The sequence below is a fragment of the Dasypus novemcinctus genome, chromosome 20, assembly GCF_030445035.2.
Source record: "Dasypus novemcinctus isolate mDasNov1 chromosome 20, mDasNov1.1.hap2, whole genome shotgun sequence".
Classification (NCBI taxonomy): Eukaryota; Metazoa; Chordata; class Mammalia; order Cingulata; family Dasypodidae; genus Dasypus; species Dasypus novemcinctus.
The window spans coordinates 14,587,717-14,601,283 of record NC_080692.1 but is presented as its reverse complement, the minus strand read 5'-3'; the positions used below and the strand labels follow the sequence as shown (position 1 = coordinate 14,601,283).

Genomic DNA, 13,567 nt, shown 5'->3' with positions numbered 1-13,567 from the left:
GGAAATTTCACACAAGCTTTCTGCTGCCATTAGGAACTGTGATTTTTCAAATATGAATATTATGACTATTTATTCTCTGGGGAGGTTCTGCCCCATTTTTTCCTGAGTATTAGCTTAAATACAGGTCTTTTGACCCTTTTGTTCAAGTACAGTTTTGTTTGGTTTAGTTTTAAAGAGGAGGCTGCGTCATGAACCCATTTTAAGAGATTGTTTGGATTGGACTGCCCAGTGAATATTTTGCCCTGCACTGTCATGTCAAGCTCAACTCTAGGAAGTGAACGCAGGTTTGACACTGGCACTGGAGTAACCATCGGCACTTCCAATACCCCGCAGGCTGTGGTCAGTGTCACTGGTGCTGGTGGCACTGATACTGTCCACTGCTGCACAGGAGAACTCTGTGCTTTCAACATCCACTTCAATGTCCTGTCTCTGAATAAGAACAATCTGGAGAACTAGTTGATCCAATGCTGCCCATTCCTATTCATCCCATCCCAAGGACCCTGAAGCTGTTCCAACGGCTGCTTTTAAAAATCTCTGTTCTCCTTCCAAGTTCCCAAGCTGGTGCTGGCTCTTCCTTTCTGCTTTTCCTGGTTTCTTGATGTGCACGTTGTCTTTGTTCGGCAAACCAAGTGCTGTGTTCCTGCTGCAGTCTGGCCCTAGTGGACTCAACTTTTTAAAGCGCTCTCAACACGGGCACATCTGAGCTCGTCGATCCTTTTCCAGCTCGTTGTGTGTAGACCTGTTGGTCGAGCTGGTGGTGTACTCCTGCTGTCGGGTTTCTGTACCCAGCTGAACCCTGTGGGGTCTTTGAATGCTGCAGCCGGGGGCTTAGCATGGAGGGGAATGATGGCCAGGTGTAGCCATGCTCACGCTCACACTCCCGGCGCTTCAGAAACTCGCTGCCTCCAACAGGCGCACCTGCTCAGGGCACCACGGGTGGCGACCAGGGCCTCCCCATGCCCCCTTCCCTAAGTAACATACATTAAAGCAATTTCACCCAAATTCTTGTGAGCACATGTCAACGTTTCTGCTTCAAACTTGTTTCAAGGAAGTCATTTCCAATACATCCAATTCAAAGATTTCTTTCCTAGAGAAGCATTTTTAGGAAGAAAGTGCAGCCAAGATAACATTAATGGATTAGGTTCAAGAGGAACGTTTGGCATTGATTGCACAGCCGACCCTGAACCTTGACTTCCCAGGCTCTTCCCTCACCTCATTCATGAATAGCTGGTTTAGCAGGGTTGAGGGAGAGAGGCAGGGAAGGGATTAGGATAGAGTGAAAAGATAAGAGGAATTTGGGGGAAAATGATAGAGAGCTTAAAAGAGATTTTAAAAAGCATTTGAAGATAATAGGTTGCAATTCACTTTGCAATTGTAAGCCCATTTCTTCAACATCCCACAAAAATCTTGAGCAAAATTCCCATTTCTTGTTCATGCATTTTGGAGTTGAATTAATTTGGGGGATGTGTTAAAATGCTGAGCATAGATTTCTCTGTGAGCTCGTGACGTCTGCTTAGCCCAAGAATCACATGAGTTTTCTCTTTCTTGTTTCCTCTTTGCCATTTCCTGTTTTCTCTTCCCTCCTTACCATTTCATAATTTACTAGCATCTTCTCCAGGGAAGTGCAAGGAAAGGAAATGAAAAACTCAGACAAAAGAATCTCACTTCTGCCAGGTAATCCATCAGCAAATGCTGAGTGAGCACCGGCAATGAAACAATTCATTATGCCAGCATCTTGGGAAAGATTCCAGAAATTAAGACATGATTCCTGATGATATTCACAATCCACTCAAATGAAAAAAAGGTGGGCACTTGATAAAGGAAATGACTGATAAATTCTACAAGGACTCTTTAAACCATCAGGCCTGCCCTGCATCACTCAACTGGCACCACATAAAAGCAGCCCCACTCTCTCATCTCACAGTCTCGTTTCTCTAGAATATTGATACAGTGAGCTGTGGTCTCAGGTCAAAATCTGAAGAGAAGAGACCCCTTTGCTGTCTTGGCTGGTAGTGGTTTAATGATCAGGGTGGTTGTTCTTACATATGTGATGTTCTTGTTAGGTTCAGTAATGTTTGTGTTCCCAGGCCTGTGGTGTCCCAAGACTTTCTGTCCTTTATCTTTTAGATATGAATTGGAAACGTCCATTTGGGTGCCCCCAACTTACTTTACATAGTTCTTGTGCTCTTTGTGCATCCTTTAGTATAATTCAGTGAATACCTATTGAGGACTCAGGAACAGAGTACTTACCTAGGGTCCATGAGATGCAAGAACAAGTAATAAGGGGTTCTTTCTCTCGAAGAGCCCACACCTAATAGTGGGAATTGGGGGACAGAAATGCTCCCCATTAACTGTAAACACATTCCTCAAATCAATATTCCCCCAAATAGCAAAGAAACCAATGCGGGAGAGTCTGGAGCCCTCCAGCTTTCAGTGTGGGTCAGCTAAGTGGATGGATGGATAGATGGATGGATGGTTGGATGGACAGATGGATGGATTATATCCAAAGCGACGGATATCTTCTGCCATTTTCAGGCATCGTGAGAACACTTCAGGTTTCGCCCCAGTTGATGCTGGGCAAACAGTCTCATTTCTCTCAAACTGGTATTGAGAGACGGCTGCTGCTAATTCTACGAAATCTACAGGTGCATCCTGTTATTGTGGCACTCAGTTGAATTTCTACAGTTTCTCATTTCCACCAGATTTTACTAGATGAGGCATGGGGGGTCCTGCGGAAAACTGAAATCTGTGATGAACCAAATAGCTTTCTCCCCTATTTGACCATCTGGTTCCCAAGGAGCTCTTTGACTATTGTGAATCGCTTTGCCCATAAAATACCCCCAGCAGCAGCCATTTGGGAGAGGACAAGAACAGTTGGTTTGTATGAATCATAAACTGGAGTCCTTAGCCCCTAAAAAACTGAAAATCGACTCTGCTATCATGTTGTCACTTACGATGACCATTCCTGTTGGATCCCACCGATGTTGTCCAAAAGTCAGATTCCTTTAGCCCATTTCCATTTGACAGCAGGATGTGTTTGCTGGGTGAATATCAGCAAAAGCCCCCCATACACACATTTCTTCCATGTGGCTTTAGTTTGGGGATGGTTAATATAGTTCATCTCCCAAGCCAGTACTGATCAATTAGTACCAGCTGCCTGGAGTGAAGAGTCTAAGGCAGCATCTGAGCTCAGTGGGCTGTGAGTGTTTGGAAGAGGAGTGAATACATGCCTGTGTACTTCTACATAGCTTTCCATTTGGCTTTCCCCACTCCATCACACTTACACATTGCTTCCAGTTTAATCTTTCTGAAGTACACTGTAATTTTATCCCTCTGCTTATGCAAAACTTAAGAGTCTTTGGGGGAAGCAGATGGATGCCTGCCTACCACAGGGGAGATCCTAGGTTTGATTCCTGGTGCCTCCTAAAGAAGATGAACAAGATAGCAGGCTGGTGCGGCGAGCTGATGCAATGAGCTGACAGGATGAGATGACACAATGAAGGGACATAACAAGGAAACAATGGGGAAGCAGACTTGGCCCAGTGGTTATGGTGTCTGTCTACCACATGGGAGGTCCACGGTTCAAACCCTTGGCCTCCTTGACCTGTGTGGAGCTGGCCCATGCGCAGTGCTGATGCGCACAAGGAGTGCCGTGCCATGCAGGGGTGTCCCCCGCATAGGGGAGTCCCACGCGCAAGGAGTGCGCCCCATAAGGAGAACCACCCAGCACGAAAGAAAGTGCAGCCTGCCCAGGAATGGCACCGCACACACGGAGAGCTGATGCAGCAAGATGACGCAACAAAAAGAAACACAGATTCTCAAGCCGCTGACAACAACAGAAGCGGACAAAGAAGACGACGCAGCAAAGACACAGAGAACAGACAAGGCACAAGGGGGTGGTGGTGGTTTAAATAAATAAATAAATAAATCTTTTTTAAAAAAAGGAAACAATGAGACAAAACAAGGAGGGAGCAGAGGTGGCTCAAGCCTTTGGGTGCTTCCCTCCCACATGGGAGATTCCAGGTTCGGTTCCCAGGGCCTCCTAAAAAAAGATGAGCACACAACGAACAGACACAAAGAACAGGCAGCAAGTGCAAACAATGGGGTGGGGAGTGGGGGAGAAATAAATGAAATGAAAAAACAGAGTCTTTGGAATGATGTCCAAATTCCATCACTTGACATTCAAAACCTTCTATAATCTGCCCTAGCCTGTGTTTTCAACATTCATCCCCCACTATTCTCCACGCTGTCCTTGCTACAGAAAAACCAACAGTTGTTCCGTTCCCCACCCCACCCCCACCATGCCCTCGTCTTTTCTTTGTTCTCGCTGCCAAACCCACACGTCCAAATCTAGCTCACTCTAGGAGATCCAGCTCACATGCCACCTCCTAAAGAAATCTCTCTTTCTCCTTCCACCTGGAGGTGCTCTCTCTCCCCTGAGCTGCTACCTGATTTGTAGCTCAGTACCATTGGTAACACATGGACAAAGCACTTTCTCCCTAGTGGGTGATGTACTGAGTAGTTCAACATGCATTATCCCATTGATGTCTCACAGCAAACTGAGGAGGTAGGTGTTTTATCACACTTTCCATTTTAAGAAGGAAGACGCTGTCTCACCAGGGTTGTGAAACTTGCCCACACTCACCCACCTTAGTTAAGTGGAGTCGTATCTGGATCCCCGAGTCTGTCTGCCTCTCGAACACACCGTTACTCCATCGCTTTCAGGACACATAGCCAATGGAGAGATGCCCGATCATTCCCGCTGGACTGCGAGGCAGAACCACATGCTTAAGCCTCGGCCCAGTCCCTGGCTCGTAATTCATACTCGGTATGTGTCTGTGGAATGAGTGATGTTATGGGAAATCCGTTCAGAGCTCTGGTTTTGGGGAGCAAGACTAATGCGCCATCAGCCTTAACCGTTTTTCATTGGCCTTTCACTTTCTGGAATTGGATTTGTGGGAAAATCATTCGAATGTGGTCTATCTGAGCCTGTGCCTGTAAGTATGCAGCATAATAAAAGGGTCCGCGTCGAATGCACGTTCAGTCTCAATGGGCAGGGTGGTCTACATACTGACCCACCCCAGGAGTGGATGCAAATAGGCTGCTCTCTCCTAGGAACAGAGGCTGTTCTCTCTGATCCTGGACTCGCCTCTCCTTAAGAGCAGTTAGACTCCAGGAACCGAGCGGAGTAGCCCTGAGCCCAAAGGGCAAGGAAAGGCAGTGCAGGGCAGTGGGGAGTGTAACATTTTGCTGACTTTCGATCCCGAGCAACTTTGCCCCCTCTCCCTAAAAACTCACCGCCTTCTCACAATTATTTCCAGCAACTTCTAGTTTCAGACCTTGAGAAGACAAAAAAAAAAAAAAAAAAAAAAAAGAACTTCCCAGGCAAGGAGGCTGGAGAATTAATTTATAGTAGGTGTGTATTTTTCATGGGGTGTCTGGAGAGTTAAAATAGAACAAAGGAGCCAGCCACCTGGCTGAAGAAGCCAGAAGTGACATTAGCAAGTGGTTGAATTCATGGAATCCAAATACCTGTTTCATCAGTCTTGGTCTGATGGGGTATTCACAGTACTTTGAATTGATGAAATTCATTTTTTTCTGAGAGGTTAGAAACTTTTTGTTTGAGTAACCTCATTTTTTCCCTTCCTAACCCACTATAAAATATTTGGTTCTGTCGGTGATGAATGATGAGATTGCAATCTGTTGAGTCTAGATTAATTTCTTCCAATGGTAAAGAAAGCACTAATCTCTAAATTTTTTTAATCCACCTATCTTTTTTTGGAAAAGCCATATATTTTTTCCTTTTTATTACCCATATTTCCCTGTGTTGGATGGAGCTAGGTGGCTATCTGGTGGAAGAGCATCCCTGCAGCAGGAAGACCTTGACCAAAAGGAGGAAAGAGTAAAGACAAATGAGTTTATATGGCTGTAAGAGTTTGATATGGTTATGAATTCCAGAAATAGATATTGGATTATGTTTGTAATCTGGTCTGTACCCGGGCATGACTAAGTTATGATTAGGACTTTGATTGGGCCATGTCATTAGGGTGGGGACTCACAGATAAAAGGCAGGGCAAAGGAGAGGGTTGAGGGTTTCTGATGTTGGAGTTTGATGCTGAAGCCTTAAGCTGGAGCCCCAGGAAGTAAGCTCACAGAGGAAAGAGAAGCCAGCCCCAGGAAGAGAGGAACGCTGAGCCCAGGAAGAAGCAAGACCCTGGAAGAGAGAAACGCAGGAAGTCTGCACCCTTGCAGACGTCAGCAGCCATCTTGCTCCAACACGTGAAAATAGACTTTGGTGAGGGAAGTAATTTATGCTTTATGGCCTGGTATCTGTAAGCTGCTACCCCAAGTAAACACCCTTTATAAAGACCAACCAATTCTGGTATTTTGTATCAGCACCCCTTTGGCTGACTAATACAGTGTGCAAATATCTGTTCAGGTCCCTGCTTTCCATTCTTCGAGATATATGCCTAGAAGTACGTTTGCTGGATAATACAGTAATTCTGCACTTAACTATTTTTCACAGCAGCGGCACCATTTTACATCCCCAGTGACGACGGACAAGTGTTTCTATTTCTCCACCTTCTTGGTACTTACTTTCCATTTCTAAAATAGTGGTACTAGGCAGTTTTTAAAACCTTTTTGTTTTCTGAGAGGGGGGTTATTACAGTATAGCGGTATGCTGATGGCAACACTGAAGAGAGGATAATTGCAAGGGCGAAGTATTTGAGTAAGAGGAAGGACAAAGGAGCTGGTGCAAAGACGAAAAAACTGAGCTTAGGTACTAAGAGAGACCATCGTCCCACTTCAACAGGAGGAAAGGCAGCAAATGACAGGTCAGAGCCGGGTCTGCTGGTGAATGTGGTGGTGGGAGGTGAGGTCTCTTCTGATTGCTTAATCTTTTCCATGAAATGAGAAACAAAGTCATCACCTTTGAGAGAGTGAGAAAGATAAGGTTGTTAAAGGTCTCATTTGACAAGTTTTGTTGAACAACTATTACATGCCAGTCACCATTTTGGGCATCAGGGAACTAGCAGCAAACAAAATAGTGTCCCTGCTCGTGTGGTAATTTACCTTCTAGTAGATTTGAGAAGAGATATAAGTCGAAAATGGGTATCAGCCAGTTTGGCTGCAGTAATGAATGACTCCAAAACAAAAATAAAAACACTCCATGTCAATTAGGGCCACCCACAGCTCTGTCCCAGGCTATAGCTCTTCTCCAGGCTGAGGGGAGGTGACAGCTCTGCTCAGTCTTAGTCCTCTTTATTCTCAAACCAAGCCTAGAAAAGCATCCTTTATCTGGTACATGGCAATCTTGTGACAGAAGGAATAGAACAAGAGAGCTTGTAGAAATATGCCATAGCTCTCAAAGCTTTTTCCAAGCAAAGTAAATCATGTTCCACTGGCCCAGTCTGGCAACAATGGGACAGGGAGTTAAGGTGGCATGGCAATTTATAAGGTAGTAGGCAGGCAGGATGTGTATCCTCTAAGGAGAAAGGGGAGTGAACGGTTGGGTTATAACTACCATTTACCATGGTAGGAGAGTGAATTTACTACAGAAATGTAGTAAAATCACCAGGCAAAACAGAAGGTCCTTTTGACTTTGTGGTTATACATTTAAAGTGAGACCAATCATAATGGTCAACCACTTTACATGGAAGGAGACGTGGCCTTAGGTGAGAATATACATAGATTTCAGGGCAGTAGCCGGGGTCTTGCTGGTTGATCAGGGACCTGGAAGGGAAAGGATTGGAGAATTAGAGACAAGGAGTTCTGAAGTAGAGACATGCGAATGGGCGAATGGGAATGGGCACAAATCCGAAGATTTTTGTCATATATTAATGCCCACCAGAATGCATCCACCATGGAAGAGGCAATAAACAACCAAGCAGGTGTAACGACTCAGCCTGTTGCCATTAGCCAACCTTTGTCATTAATCATGTTGAACACAGCACAATGAGCACATGAGCACATTGGCTGCAAAGGTAGAGCTGGAGGCTCAAGAACATGGGTCACGGGTCCCACTTACCAAAGGTCAATCCAGCTATGGCTTTCTCTAAATATCCAACCTGCCAGCAACAGAGACAAATGCTGAAGAGAGCAAGAAAGAACCTTCCAAGTGTAGGGCCATGCTGTACCCAGTTAGCAAAGAGCAGGTCCCTTAGTTTCTCTTTGATTCATTTGATGCTTGTTTTCTTTTAAACTGAAGAATATCATTCATACATGAAACATACATGAACAATAAGTGTATAGCAGAAGTTACGAACTTACAAAACAAGCATGCATATCTCTGCTGCTTGTTTTTTATAGTTTCCTTGAATATTTAAGGACCCTTGCCTCACTCTGCTTTTCACGTGTTTAGAATCCCCAGGTGTCAGCAGGGCTGCCGAGGACGGAGACCTGAGGGATTTGTATTCACTTTTTTTTTTTTTTTAAGATTTATTTCTGCCCCCTCCCTCCATTGTCTGCTCTCTGTGTCCATTCGCTGTGTGTTCTTCTGTGTCTGCTTGCCTTCTCATTAGGTGGCTCTGGGAACCAATCCTGGGACCTTCCAGAGTGGGAGAGAGGCGATCATTCTCTTGCACCACCTCAGCTCCCTGATCGGCTGTGTCTCTTATTGTCTCTCCCGTGTCTCTTTTTGTTGTGTCATCTTGCTGCGTCAGCTCTCTGCATGGGCCAGCACTCCTGCGTGGGGCAGCACTCCACATGGGCCAGCACTGCATGTGAGCCAGTTCACCATATGGGCCATTTGCCTTTGCCAGGAGACCCTGGGTATCAAATCCTGGACCTCCTGTATGGTAGACGGGAGCCCAATTGCTTGAGCCACATTCACTTCCCTGTATTCATTCTTCTACCTTGTAGAATCACAGACCTGATAAGTACATTTTTTGTTTGTTATTGTGGGATTTTTTCCATTTTACAATAATTACTTTTTGCTTTTATTTGCTTAAAATTACAACACCCCAAAACCTATGAACATTTTCTCCTGGTATCCTTTTTTCCCCAAGTCATTGGTCTCATCCTACCTTAAATCTCCTTCATCCATTATCTGGATCCTGCTTCAGTCACATAAACCTACTTAATATTCTCCACACTTGCTTTGCTTGCTTCCGATATTTGTACTCAAAATGCCATTTCAACTCTCACCGCCCTTGTCCTCCTTCTGCATCCACTCAGGCCCAGCTTCGAGTAGGTGTCCGGTATGGTCAGATGGCAGCCCCACACCTGGAGTTTAATATTCTGCAAGGCTATCTCAAAATTCTTAATAATGTTATATCTGAAGGTGTGTTCTGTAAGTGAGGCTTGCTCACGTGTGCTCCTTTCTCCAGGTAACTCCCGAGCCAGCCCTCGTTGCCTCCCTCTGCCCTGGGGTAGGGGGACCAGGTGTCTGGGCACAGGTGTGAGGAGGGTCGGGTGGGGCATGCACAGGGAGGGGCTCCCGTGAGGGTCTGCACTCACCCTGCAAGTATCCCCATGCATGAGGGAGTAGGACATTAAATAGCAAATGAAACCCATCATGACCGATTGAGAGCGACCCTGGAAAAAAGAAAAAGCTCTTTTCCTAGTTTTTGAACCGGGAGCTGCATGTTTTTCAGTGTGCACTGAGCCCCACATAAATGATGTCGCTGGCCCAGTCACCACCTCTCCTTTGTGCTAACCTCCCCTACCCCCCTGCCCCCTCTCCCAATTCCTCCAGGAGGCTGTGGCGACTAATCACGGCTCTCTGGCATCCCTCCTTTTCTTGATTCGTATGGCTTGGTTCAGAAGTGCCTCTATCGCCCAAGGTGCACCTGCAAAGACTAAAATAAGTTAACAACCCAGAAAAGAAAGTCCTGGCACTGCTACCTGGTGGAGGGGCCTATGACAGGTTTGGAGGACTGTTAGGATGGAGAGTCCTGAATCATCGTTCCCATGTTCGGTCTACACGAGTTGCCTCCATCGCCACACCCATGTAACTTGGCCTTGGAGCAGTGCTGTGACAAAAGGACCCAGTCCCTGTAACTGAAAGTCATTTCAAAACTCCTCAAGCACCTTCTTGTGTTTCTCGAAGTCAGTGAAGGCATGGTAACCCTTTTTTAATTTTCATTTGTAAACTTTTTATTTTGAAACTTTCAAACTTACAGGACAGGTGCAAAAATTACACAAAATCCATTCAGAGCACTGTAATATACCCCACCCCTTGCCTTTCTTTCTTTCTTTCTTTCTTTCTTTCTTTCTTTCTTTCTTTCTTTCTTTCTTTCTTTCTTTCTTTCTTTCTTTCTTTCTTTCTTTCTTTCTTTCTTTCTTTCTTTCTTTCTTTCTTTCTTTCTTTCTTTCTCTTTCTCTTTTATTAATATAAACATTTGAGAGTAGGTATATACATCATGCTCTGTAAACACATATTACTTCCATGTACATTTCCTAAGAACAAGAATGTTCATCCTAAGTATAGTTATCAAGTTCAAGATCTTTAATATTGATATAAAGCTTATAGTCTATACTCCAATTTTTTTCATGTGTCCCAATAATGTCCTTTTGGGCCTTTTCTCCTCCATTATTAGAACCAGTCCAGGACAATTGTCATTGTTTCTTTAGTTGCCTTTTTTTTTTTTTAAACTGTGGAGACATATATGCAACATGAAGTTTCCCACCTCAACCACTCCCAAACATACCATTCAATGGAATTAATCCCATTCACGATGTTGCACTATCCTCACCACCTTCCATTTCTGGCAATCACTTTTAAATGTCCCTTTCCCAGTCTAATCCACCTCACAACTGCCCTGAAGCTTCACTTGTAAAAAGATAAAATCCCCCACTCCTCACCCTTGTGCCTCGTCTTGTTCTCCTCTCCCTTTCCCTTATACTTTGGAGAGTATTACAGGTGGCGTGGGAAGGAGAGGGGAGACTGGGGCAGGCAAAGCCAGACACCTCTCAGGTAAGTTGGGGAAGGGCAAGCTGGGAACTTGTCTATGCCCGTCTTCTTTTCTATCACACACATTTAGGACACTAAGAACACACTTCAGGTGACAGTGATCTGAGAAGACCTGTCATGAAGCTGTGGCATCACTGTCCAACTACCTCCAACCTAACAAGCAAATGGGAAAAACCTGGTACCCGAGATTCCATTAAATTTGTTAAAAGCAGAAATGATGCCTTCTCTTTTCTGTGTCTTTTTCCTCTGGAAGGGGGTACAGTGATGGTAGGTAATTGACATTTCTATGGGGATTTTAATGAAGAAAAACCAAAACATCCAGAGGTACCACCCAAGCAAAAAAAAAAAAAAAGAAAAAGAAAACACAAACAATAAGGACCCATGCATTTGTCAAAAAAATGTTAAAGTTTTTCTCGTGGGGAAAAAAAAAAAGGAACACTAGGGACCTGCCACCTTTTTCTCTTCCTCTTGCTTGTGCTGATGTAGTTTGGCTCGTTGTCCTAATTGACCATCTTGATACTGGGCAGCTTGACAAAGTACTTATGTAAGTCTTTTGACCATTTTATTAAAAATAGTGATTTTTTTATTAGGAATTCTTTATATATTCTGGATAGGAACTCAGCCAGATCCATGTTTGGCAAATAGTTTTCCCCAGGCCGTGGCTTGAATTTTCACTTTCTTAAAGTGAACGAGAGGAAAGGAAAAGGCCGAGGGCCAGGCAGCTGACGTCCAGGTTGCTCGGTCGTTTCCTTTGTGGGACTGTGGGTCTTCATGAAGAGTGTTTAGAGATGAATACCCCTGCTTTGAGAACCTTCTGAGTGATGATGATGATCATGATGAGGCAAACACTGGGCCCCCGTCCTCTCCCCTGTCTTTGTGTCATGCCTCAGCCTTCCTAGACAGTCATATATTCCAACTACTTAACCCAGAGTTGTTGTTTTCATTTCGTTTTGTTTTGTTTTTAGCAGGACACTCTCTTTCTCTCATGTTTGCAAATTCTACGTAGACTCCGAATGGTTAAATTAGTAAAAGCAGGTTCGCTTGGGTTGCAGTGGGTGGGGGTGGAGGACTCAGAGCTCTCCCACTGGGCCTTACCACTGGGCGCCATCACAGCACCCAGCACCTAGTCGAACTGCTTGAGAATCGGTTGGGGTGGTTCACTTCAGTGAAGAATGCAGAGGCAGCTGCATGAAGATCAACAGATAGATACTTCAAATTAGAATATAGGAGGCTTAGCTCCCATGGGGCAGATGGATGGAGCTATCCTGCCTGCAGTTGCAGACTCTCTCTGTTCATTGGGATGGGCCTGGTCCATCATCATCTCCTTGTTAGTTGTCCTGGGTGAGTCCAATGAACTCAGAGTAGGCGTTGCAACTCTGCTGAGATTCAGGACCCAACTGGCACATGGACAGCCCAAAGATTTAAGTGTCTTTGTCATGCACCTATCAAGTCTAGTACTAACTATAGGTTCAAATAGAAGGGGCAAGAGTGGGTATCACCATCCCAGAATCCTCAGTATTGGGGAATGAACAATGGACTAGAGTAGACTTACTGTTACTCTACTATAGACTTATTATTATTCTAGCAATGGAAGAAATTTTACCATTGATGTAATGGACCCAAAGTTTCTGAGGGGAGGGAGAGGAAGGAACAGGTAAAATATGGCGGCATTTCGGGACATTGGAATTGTCCTGAATGACATTGCAAAGATGGATACGAGCCATCACATATTTTGTCCTAACTTACAAAATTGTGTGGACAGAGTGTAAACTATAATATAAACTATAATCCATGCTTAGTGGCAACGCTCCAATATGTGTTCATCAATTATAACAAATGTACCATACTAATGAAGGTTGTTGTTAATGTGGGAAAGTGTGGGAGGGAGAGGAAGTGGGGCATATGGAAATCCCCTCTATTTTTCATGTGACATTTACATAATCGAAAATATTTTTAAAATAATTTTAAAATGTATTAAAAAAACAAGAAAAAGGAAAAAGAAACAAAAAACTACTGAAAAGCTAAACAAAAAATGTTTTAAAAAATAAATTGGGAACCTCTTATATTTTTTAATGTAACATTTTTTGTGATGTATATGTCTTCAAAAAAATACAATTTGCAAAAATGATGAGGTGGGGGTGGGGAGTGGGTTATATGGAAACCTCTTATGTTTTTTGTGTTTTTTTTAATGTTTTTTAATGTAACGTTCCTTGTGATCTATTAACTTTAATAAAAAAACATAGAAAAATAAATAAATAAATAAACACAATAAACAAGGGAAAAAATTAGAATACAGTACTGAAAGGAATTGCCCAATTAAAAAAAAAAAAAAGCCAGCTTGTTAGGAGGGGGAAGGAATGTGCTGTTTGCCAAGACAGATATATCACATGAAAAATTTTCACCCTAAGAATAGAAACAGCTAGGAAATATTTGGATGAAGATAAAAATCACATTCCTAATGTGCATTTCAGAACAGAGATGTTAGATACATTCTAATGAAGGAATATCAATTAAAAATTTCATTATTAAAAATTTTTTTTTAAGTGAGAGAACTGATGTCATTACTGTCTTCCAAACTGATGGTCACAAAGTTTAGGACACATCAGAATCACATGGAGGTCTTGTTGAAATGTGGATTGCAACCCTCACCCC

At 43.7% G+C, this 13,567-nt stretch overlaps 1 pseudogene; it reads right to left on the bottom strand.

Annotated features, from left to right (window-relative positions):
* Positions 1-267: 267 nt before the first annotated feature.
* Positions 268-6,266, bottom strand: LOC101445108 (max-interacting protein 1 pseudogene; annotated as a pseudogene).
* Positions 6,267-13,567: the final 7,301 nt, after the last annotated feature.